Raw genomic sequence first — 11437 nt, forward strand, 5'->3', positions numbered from 1 at the left:
GCCTAGCATTAAAAGAAATTTTCTGAGTGGATTGATACCTGTTTATAATATTTTTACAGTCAGATGAATTGTCACTGCTTTTATTATGTTTACCATCAGCGCATAATCATTGATACTGATGAACACGTCGAACACACTGATAAGACGATTTACAACTGAAAGGGTATCCGTAATTAAACTAACAGGTTAAATATTTTACCTTTGTATTTATATAAAAATTTTAAATGTAAGGTCATCTATATTTAGATTCATAAATTAACCCAAAAGTGGGAAATGGTATCGTTAATGTACGGCGGTGAAGAAATAGGCCAGTTGGAAATCAATAGCGCTTAATTTCCTACCGGCAAAAACAGTCATTGGAACTTCCGAAACAATTTTATGACTTCATTTTTTGTTTAACAAGGAAAGAAGTTTTGCGAAATTCTTAAACTGATTATCCTTCCAGCCAAAAGCGCATAACAGTAGAGCGCTTAAGTACACAGCTTGTATGCCAAGCGAACGGAACCTCGTGTGGCGGAAAAATATAATTACATCGACGTTTTTTGTGTCTGCTTCTTAACCAAATATATCTTGGTAAGACGTAGCATACAAAAAAATTGAAACCAAGAACAAAAGCTTTTTTACATTTCTTTATTTACCTATCTGTCTTTTTATTTATCTATTATATTTATTTATTACAAGTATTTATTTATTGCTCTGTTTTGCCTCTGTTAGAACTTTCGTCTCGAGCTTCGGATCATTTGAAAAGTCAAACTGCTTCAGGACATCTTGGAGGATAGTCATTTGCTGAAACAATACCGTTCATTAACATCTGAGACTGATGCAGTTCGAATCAGCTGTTTTTAAAACTCACCTATCTAACTACTTGGTGACGATACTAAAAGGGGCAGCCAAAGAGACGCATCAGCTGATTAAAAAGTTAGACAATTATTATTGAAATCCAACAATTTTAGTCCCAAAAAATAGCAAAACCAGAAAATACAAAATACAAAAGACGCTGCTTTAAAAGTTCTACAAAAACCCTAAATTATTTTAAGATTCAAGTTTCAGTCCCTCCATTCTTGGTCAGAAGGATATAAACTGTACGAAAAGCGATGAAAGCACTGACCCTATCCTTAGCAATATCGTTCCTGCTACCATTAACAACATTATAAGGATTGCAAGCTGGGTCGCCTCTCCATAGTTCTCCTTTTAGTCGGTTTTCGTTAGGTAAAGGCAATATTTCTGCTTATAAAGAAATCCTGAATGTTCAATAAACAACTGAACAGTACTTTTATTCACTCATATGTGGCTTTTTTTGTTTGTACCAATATTCTTTTTATCGTTTTTGTAAGCCTTGATATAGGCATCTGGCTCGATGATGTATTTGAAATTTAATTTAAGCTGACTCGAAAAGAGATCAACTTCTTTTCTTACCGTGGGCACATACACTAAATATTTTCAAATGGCTTGTTTGTCAACACAACTATAATGGACGTAGCATTCCTGCCAGGTTACTGTATTTCCCTCTATACGTAGTTATATTGCTACAAAGTTTAACAATTAACTTAATTCCATTGCAAGCAAAAAGGTTGCGGTAAAATCACTAACTGAAATATGCCGAAAAGACCCAGTAATGAAAATCTAGAGATTATGAACAGTAATCGAACTTATTTTAGACTTTTCCAACCTCTGTTGGCGACATTTTCAATTTACAGAGTTTCTACAAAGTGAATATAATACCCTCTTGTGGAAAATGTATTACGCATCTTCGCTAAGCATTTATGCACTTCAAATAGCAAATTAATAAGAAATTTCGTGTCGAGCTTTGTCAGTAAAGCTCTTCTCTAGAATAAATTATAGGCATTACCTACGTGAGTGGGATATTTCTAACGGATCGTCGGTTCCCAGCAAGAGAGCCGTTTTCAGTTATGTGGCACTCCTTAAAATCTCTTCGGTTTACCAGTTTACCCAGTCCCGACCGACACGCTCCAAGGGGGCACACCATGACATCAGCCTAAACCATTAAAGTAAATCCCTTGGGATTGTTGTGATAAGATCGCGTGTCGATTCACAGTCAAATTGTTTTAATTGTTGTTGGAAACATGTTCATAATCGTATTTATCGTCTCTAAAAGAGTTTCAGTTTTGTGCGGCCGTATGAATGGTTTTTCAGACCTTCAAAATTCTACCCTTTTAAAAACATTTGCTACGAACATAGAGATGGAATTAACGACCTTTGTGAAAAAGTTGTGTCAGAGCCGGGGCTTCTAGAATTCTAGAAAGTAAGTGTAAAAAACAAGGGAGAAGGAGAAATAGTCATCAATTTTACGAGCAGTTTGTTTAATTATAACATTATTTCGGGAGTTTTTTTACTTTATGTCTATGACCATTTTAATAAACCGGTAATTGGAATTAACTTACCCAAGCCTACGTTACCTAGGGTTGTATAAGTTTCCTTGGGCCTGAATATAATTAAAGAACTGCTGAATGCGTTTACTTATCATTTTGAAATTATTGTTTTATTTCGTCGCTTTTGAATATAAGCAACCTGTTGGTTGACGAATTGAACAGTCTTCAATTCGCATCTTAAAATCCGTTAAAATCTCATTTTTTTATCTTCGCTCCCTTTACTCTTTGTGTTCAGTATTTATATTTCCCATATAAGGAAACTTATAACTAGCTGTTTCTAAGGAGGCGATATAATTTATGGTTTCCAAGCTAGGACAATTACGGTTAAAATAAATTTGAACCCCGAAGCAGCTAATTTACATTACAAAGCCTTATAATTCGCAGGGATGTTTTCTGGCACACTCATAGTTCGTTTGTGTGCTCTTTGCCCGCTGTCATTTACATTTGTTGTATGAAAACACGTGTGACGAACTTCCGTGCTAATCTCCTGTAATTTTTTTGTAGTAAGAGTATTACTTATCACAAATTACCAGATTGAAACTGTCATAATCAGATTGGCAATGGCCTAAAATTCATTCTGTATCAGCGTATATTCGTAGATACAGCATAAACAATGTAATAGTTCTCATTTATCAGTTGCTAGATAGTGCAGCTCTTAGACTTTGGGGATTTTCTTTCTCCCCTCCCCCCCTCCCGCCTCCCACTTGATTTTCCTGCCTTTATTAACATGTTAACAGTCACGTAGCAAATGGCAAAGTCAATTTATTTATATTGAAACCGATACTTCTGACATTAATGACATCGCTCTTTTTCTCACAAGACCTAACACCTCATCTACTTTGTACTTTTAATTTATCATTCACCACTACAAGTATACAAAGAATAATTTCCCTCGACAATCCTTACATAATGGTAATAACAGACATTCAATGACATCTTACTAAACTTCGTTTTTCGCTTACAAAATAATCTATAAGCTTGCCTCTATGATGAAACTCATAAAAACGTTATTTTAAATAATTACGTGTAACGATATAGGCCGGGTGAGAGTTTTCTTGCAGCTGGTTTTAAGTATCAAAACGCATTAACAACTAAAATCAGCACATTAAACGGAAAGCACAGAGGCGACACTGAGTCTATCAAGCATAATAACAATGGGCATTATATTGGGAAATAATGCTGACGATCGAGGATCGTCGGCCTCAGCATTTTTCAAGGAAATGTCCGTCATAATCGATACCCTTGGCCAGTAAGGTGAGCGAATTCAAAAAAAGACGCCAAGCCCTTCATATTCATTGAAAAAAAAAACTTTCTTTAATTTGTCTTCAAGGTGGGACACAGTGTGCCCTGCAGACCAGGAGAGGCTTCGCAAATATCTTAAGAACTTAGTACCCAGCATTTTGCCTAGCATCAAAACAAATTGTCTGAGTGGATTGATACCTGTTTATGATATTTTTACAGTCAGATGAATTGTCACTGCTTTTATTATGTTTACCATCAGCGCATAATCATTGATACTGATGAACACGTCGAACACACTGATAAGACGATTTACAACTGAAAGGGTATGCGTAATTAAACTAACAGGTTAAATATTTTACCTTTGTATTTATATAAAAATTTTAAATGTAAGGTCATCTATATTTAGATTCATAAATTAACCCAAAAGTGGGAAATGGTATCGTTAATGTACGGCGGTGAAGAAATAGGCCAGTTGGAAATCAATAGCGCTTAATTTCCTACCGGCAAAAACAGTCATTGGAACTTCCGAAACAATTTTATGACTTCATTTTTTGTTTAACAAGGAAAGAAGTTTTGCGAAATTCTTTAACTGATTATCCTTCCAGCCAAAAGCGCATCACAGTAGAGCGCTTAAGTACACAGCTTGTATGCCAAGCGAACGGAACCTCGTGTCGCGGTAAAATATAATTACATCGACGTTTTTTGTGTGTGCTACTTAACCAAATATATCTTGGTAAGACGTAGCATACAAAAAAATTGAAACCAAGAACAAAAGCTTTTTTACATTTCTTTATTTACCTATCTGTCTTTTTATTTATCTATTATATTTATTTATTACAGGTATTTATTTATTGCTCTGTTTTGCCTCTGTTAGAACTTTCGTCTCGAGCTTCGGATCATTTGAAACGTCAAACTGCTTCAGGACATCTTGGGGGATAGTCATTTGCTGAAACAATACCGTTCATTATTAACATATGAGACTGATGCAGTTAGAATAAGCTGTTTTTAAAACTCACCTATCTAACTACTTGGTGACGATACTAAAAGGGGCAGGCAAAGAGACGCATCAGCTGATTAAAAGGTTAGACAATTATTATTGAAATCCAACAATTTTAGTCCCAAAAAATAGCAAAACCAGAAAATACAAAATACAAAAGACGCTGCTTTAAAAGTTCTATAAAAACCCTAAGTTATTTTAAGATTCAAGTTTCAGTCCCTCCATTCTTGGTCAGAAGGATATAAACTGTACGAAAAGCGATGAAAGCACTGACCCTATCCTTAGCAATATCGTTCCTGCTACCATTAACAACATTATAAGGATTGCAAGCTGGGTCGCCTCTCCATAGTTCTCCTTTTAGTCGGTTTTCGTTAGGTAAAGGCAATATTTCTGCTTATAAAGAAATCCTGAATGTTCAATAAACAACTGAACAGTACTTTTATTCATTCATATGTGGCTTTTTTTGTTTGTACCAATATTCTTTTTATCGTTTTTGTAAACCTTGATATAGGCATCTGTCTCGATGATGCATTTGAAATTTAATTTAAGCTGATTTGAAAAGAGATCGACCTCTTTTCTTACTGTGGGCACATACACTAAATATTTTCAAATGGCTTGTCTGTCAACACAACTATAATGGACGTAGCATTCCTGCCAGGTTACTGTATTTCACTCTATACGTAGTTACATTCAAAAAGGTTGCAGTAAAACCACTAACTGAAATATGCCGAAAAGACCCAGTAATGAAAATCTAGAGATTATGAACAGTAGTCGAACTTATTTTAGACTTTTCCAACCTCTGGAGGCGACATTTTCGATTTACAGAGTTTCTACAAAGTGAATACCCTCTTGTGGAAAATGTATTACGCATCTTCGCTAAGCATTTATGCACTTCAAATAGCAAATTAATAAGAAATTTCGTGTCAAGCTTTGTCAGTAAAGCTCTACTCTAGCATAAATTATAGGCATTACCTACGTGAGTAGGATATTTTTAACGGATCGTCAGTTCCCAGCAAGAGAGCCGTTTTCAGTTATGTGGCACTCCTTAAAATCTCTTCGGTTTACCAGTTTACCCAGTCCCGACCGACACGCTCCTAGGGGCCACACCATGACATCAGCCTAAACCATTAAAGTAAATCCCTTGGGATTGTTGTGATAAGATCGCGTGTCGATTCACAGTCAAATTGTTTTAATTGTTGTTGGAAACATGTTCATAATCGTATTTATCGTCTCTAAAAGAGTTTTAGTTTTGTGCTGGCGGGAGTTGGTTTTTCAGACCTTCAAAATTCTACCCTTTTAAAAACATTTGCTACGAACATAGAGATGGAATTAACGACCTTTGTGAAAAAGTTGTGTCAGAGCCGGGTCTTCTAGAATTCTAGAAAGTAAGTGCAAAAAACAAGGGAGAAGGAGAAATAGTCAGCAATTTTACGAGCAGTTTGTTTAATTATCACATTATTTCCGGAGTTTTTTTACATAATGTCCATGACCATTTTAGTAAGCCGGTCATTGGAATTAACTTACCCAAGCCTACGTTACCTAGGGTTGTATAAGTTTCCTTGGGCCTGAATATAATTAAAGAACTGTTGAATGCGTTTACTTATCATTTTGAAATTATTGTTTTATTTCGTCGCTTTTGAATATAAGCAACCTGTTGGTTGACGAATTGAACAGTCTTCAATTCGCATCTTAAAATCCGTTTAAATCTCATTTTTTTATCTTCGCTCCCTTTACTCTTTGTGTTCAGTATTTATATTTCCCATATAAGGAAACTTATAACTAGCTTTTTCTAAGGAGGCGATATAATTTATGGTTTCCAAGCTAGGACAATTACGGTTAAAATAAATTTGAACCCCGAAGCAGCTAATTTACATTACAAAGCCTTATAATTCGCAGGGGTGTTTTCTGGCACATTCATAGTTCGTTTGTGTGCTCTTCTTCCGCTGTCATTTATATTTGTTGTATGAAAACACGTGTGACGAACTTTCCGTGCTAATCTCCTGTAATTTTTTTGTAGTAACAGTATTACTTATCACAAATCACCGATTGAAACTGTCATAATCAGATTGGCAATGGCCTAAAATTCATTCTGTATCAGCGTATATTCGTAGATACAGCATAAACAATGTAATAGTTCTCATTTATCAGTTGCTAGATAGTGCAGCTCTTAGACTTTGGGGATTTTCTTTCTCCCCTCCCCCCCTCCCGCCTCCCACTTGATTTTCCTGCCTTTATTAACATGATAACAGTCACGCAGCAAATGGCAAAGTCAATTTATTCATATTGAAACCGATACTTCTGACATTAATGACATCGCTCTTTTTCTCACAAGACCTAACACCTCATCTACTTTGTACTTTTAATTTATCATTCACCACTACAAGTATACAAAGAATAATTTCCCTCGACAATCCTTACATAATGGTAATAACAGACATTCCATGATATCTTACTTAACTTCGTTTTTCGTTTACAGAATAATCTATAAGCTTGCCTCTATGATGAAACTCATAAACACGTTATTTTAAATAATTACGTGAAACTCATCTTTCAAAGGTTCTTTGGAATTGTCCAGCTAATTGTAAGCTATTCTAGCATTCGTTTGCTCGACGCTTTAAAATCTGCCTTAATATAGTAGCTACTTCTATTAATTCTGGTAACGATATAGGCCGGGTGAGAGTTTTCTTGCAGCTGGTTTTGAGTATGAAAACGCATTAACAACTAAAATCAGCACATTAAACGGAAAGCACAGAGGCGGCACACAAAAAGCACAATAACAATGGGCATCATATTGGGACTAATGCTGACGATCGAGGATCGTCGGCCTCAGCATTTTTTAAGGAAATGTCCGTCATAATCGATATCCTTGGCCAGTAAGGTCAGCGAATTCAAAAAAAGACGCCAAGCCCTTCATATTCATTGAAAAAAAATAGCTTTCTTTAATTTGTCTTCAAGGTGGGTTACAGTGTGGGCTGCAGACTAGGAGAGGCTTCGCAAATATCTTAAGAACTTAGTACCCAGCATTTTGCCTAGCATTAAAACAAATTGTCTGAGTGGATTGATACCTGTTTATGATATTTTTACAGTCAGATGAACTGTCACTGCTTTTATTATGTTTACCATCAGCGCATAATCATTGATACTGATGAACACGTCGAACACACTGATAAGACGATTTACAACTGAAAGGGTATCCGTAATTAAACTAACAGGTTAAATATTTTACCTTTGTATTTATATAAAAATTTTAAATGTAAGGTCATCTATATTTAGATTCATAAATTAACCCAAAAGTGGGAAATGGTATCGTTAATGTACGGCGGTGAAGAAATAGGCCAGTTGGAAATCAATAGCGCTTAATTTCCTACCGGCAAAAACAGTCATTGGAACTTCCGAAACAATTTTATGACTTCATTTTTTGCTTAACAAGGAAAGAAGTTTTGCGAAATTCTTAAACTGATTATCCTTCCAGCCAAAAGCGCATCACAGTAGAGCGCTTAAGTACACAGCTTGTATGCCAAGCGAACGGAACCTTGTGTCGCGGTAAAATATAATTACATCGACGTTTTTTGTGTCTGCTTCTTAACCGAATATATCTTGGTAAGACGTAGCATACAAAAAAATTGAAACCAAGAACAAAAGCTTTTTTACATTTCTTTATTTACCTATCTGTCTTTTTATTTATCTATTATATTTATTTATTACAAGTATTTATTTATTGCTCTGTTTTGCCTCTGTTAGAACTTTCGTCTCGATCTTCGGATCATTTGAAACGTCAAACTGCTTCAGGACATCTTGGAGGATAGTCATTTGCTGAAACAATACCGTTCATTATTAACATATGAGACTGATGCAGTTGGAATAAGCTGTTTTTAAAACTCACCTATCTAATAATTGATGACGATACTAAAAGGGGCAGGCAAAGAGACGCATCAGCTGATTAAAAGGTTAGACAATTATTATTGAAATCCAACAATTTTTGTCCCAAAAAGAGCAAAACCAGAAAATACAAAATACAAAAGACGCTGCTTTAAGAGTTCTATAAAAACCCTAAATTATTTTTAGATTCAAGTTTCAGTCTCTCCATTCTTGGTCAGAAGGATATAAACTGTACGAAAAGCGATGAAAGCACTGACCCTATTATTAACAATATCGTTCCTGCTACCATTAACAACATTACAAGGATTGCAAGCTGCGTCGCTTCTCCATAGTTCTCCTTTAAGTCGGTTTTCGTTAGGTAAAGGCAATATTTCTGCTTATAAAGAAATCCTGAATGTTCAATAAACAACTGAACAGTACTTTTATTCATTCGTATGTGGCTTTTTTTGTTTGTACCAATATTCTTTTTATCGTTTTTGTAAGCCTTGATATAGGCATCTGGCTCGATGATGTATTTGAAATTTAATGTAAGCTGACTCGAAAAGAGATCGACTTCTTTTCTTACTGTGGGCACATACACTAAATATTTTCAAATGGCTTGTTTGTCAACACAACTATAATGGACGTAGCATTCCTGCCAGGTTACTGTATTGCACTCTATACGTATACATTGCTACAAAGTTTAACAATTAACTTAATTCCGTTGCAAGCAAAAAGGTTGCAGTAAAATCACTAACTGAAATATGCCGAAAAGACCCAGTAATGAAAATCTAGAGATTATGAACAGTAATCGAACTTATTTTAGACTTTTCCAACCTCTGTAGGCGACATTTTCGATTTACAGAGTTTCTACAAAGTGAATACCCTCTTGTGGAAAATGTATTACGCATCTTCGCTAAGCATTTATGCACTTCAACTAGCAAATTAATAAGAAATTTCGTGTCGAGCTTTGTCAGTAAAGCTCTTCTCTAGAATAAATTATAGGCATTACCTACGTGAGTGGGATATTTCTAACGGATCGTCGGTTCCCAGCAAGAGAGCCGTTTTCAGTTATGTGGCACTCCTTAAAATCTCTTCGGTTTACCAGTTTACCCAGTCCCGACCGACACGCTCCTAGGGGCCACACCATGACATCAGCCTAAACCATTAAAGTAAATCCCTTGGGATTGTTGTGATAAGATCGCGTGTCGATTCACAGTCAAATTGTTTTAATTGTTGTTGGAAACATGTTCATAATCGTATTTATCGTCTCTAAAAGAGTTTCAGTTTTGTGCGGCCGTATGAATAGGGAGTTTAAGATACCACGACGGCGACGGGCCACGAAAACGTCACTTAAAAAGTGAATTAATTGTGTTTTTTTCAATCTCTATTGCGATTACTTCAACTCATTTACTTTGTCAAATGGAAGTGAACTCTTTTTTGCCCTAATTCCTAAGAACCATATTCAAGTTCAGAAAGAGAAAGAAAATTTAACCGTCTCTTGTTTAAGTCCTCCATAAAACGTGAAATTTGGCATTTTTCCGCCGTAGTCGTGCAGTGACGTCAAATAAATGTACATAAAAGTGTGATACTGGTGCAGAGTTGTTGTTTTGCCTATTCAACCCACTGATTTTTTTTTTTTTTTTTTTTTGACGTTCTCATTGTCGTCGCCGTCGTGGCATCTTAAAGTCCCTAATCGCCCCATGTAAGTAATACAAGACAGTATTGTATTCTGGATTCCAAGTTGTGTATTATGGATTCCGTATTCCTTAATCCGAATTACGGATTCCAGAACCCAGCATCCGGATTCCGCAGGCAAAATTTGTCCAGATTCCAGATTTCACTAGCCAAAATTTCCCGAATTACCTCATATGGGGCGATATGAATCAGCTTATGATTCACAGTTCAGTATTAGTCCTTTTAGTGGTTGAAGATGCTTTGATGAGAAAGACTTTGATTCTGTAAGAGGATCATATAAATACATGTAAAGAACGACCAATTCAGTGTCTGTTACAGTCACTCCAAATGATGTCTGACCAGTTAATAATTAAAAAACTTTAACTTGCAACACGTGTCACAGGACCCCGCAGGCGAGTGTGTCACTGATTTGAATTCAGTCCTGTGACCTATCAATGACCGAACAGACGCACTTCAGAATGATATAACTGAATCTCTCGAAACAACAAACAAAGAACGGATTTTTCACCAACTTGGGCGGACTTTCTGAGTTGCCAGGAACATGCATATATGTCTCAATCTTGGTTTTTTTTTTTTTACTTCCTTTTAACTTTTGCTAAACTGTTCTTTAGGGGTAATTCTAGCTGTGAGAAACACTACCGCTGAAAAAACACATTGATGTTTAGGTTATGCGTATGTTTGGAGTCATTAAACCAATTTGCAATGAAGGCCCTTTTTTGCGGCTAGAATCTGGAGGTTTTCCTCTAAAGGGTCACTTCATAAATCATAAGAGATAAAGATGACATTTTTAGCTTTTTGTACATGTAAGTGCTGTATCTCTTCATCAAATGCCAAGATTTTGGGAGACAAAAAAAATTGGCTAGTTTAGTCTGATTCTTTCTAATACTAGGTTGGCGATCGCTTTGGGGAAAATTTCCCTTAAGACCAGATCGAGATGTTTCTCCTTTTTAACAGAAAGGAGGCTTTTTTCAAGCCTTAAAATACGGGGGGTGACAGCTCTAATAAGGGCTGTTTCGGGAGAAAAACAAATTTATTCCGGGAATCTGGAGATTTTGCCGGGAATCCGGAAACCTGGGAAAATTTTCGGGAAGTATGAGATACTTTCGGGACATTGAGCAAAGATTTGATATTACATGTTATCAAACAATATATATACAGTGATATGCACCCAGTGTATGCGCTGTATTCTATGTATTTTGACACTTGAAAACGGCTGAACTCCCCGTGATATGAAAAGACCAATCAGCAACGT

Source organism: Porites lutea, chromosome 1 (genome assembly GCF_958299795.1).
Source record: "Porites lutea chromosome 1, jaPorLute2.1, whole genome shotgun sequence".
NCBI classification, from domain to species: Eukaryota; Metazoa; Cnidaria; class Anthozoa; order Scleractinia; family Poritidae; genus Porites; species Porites lutea.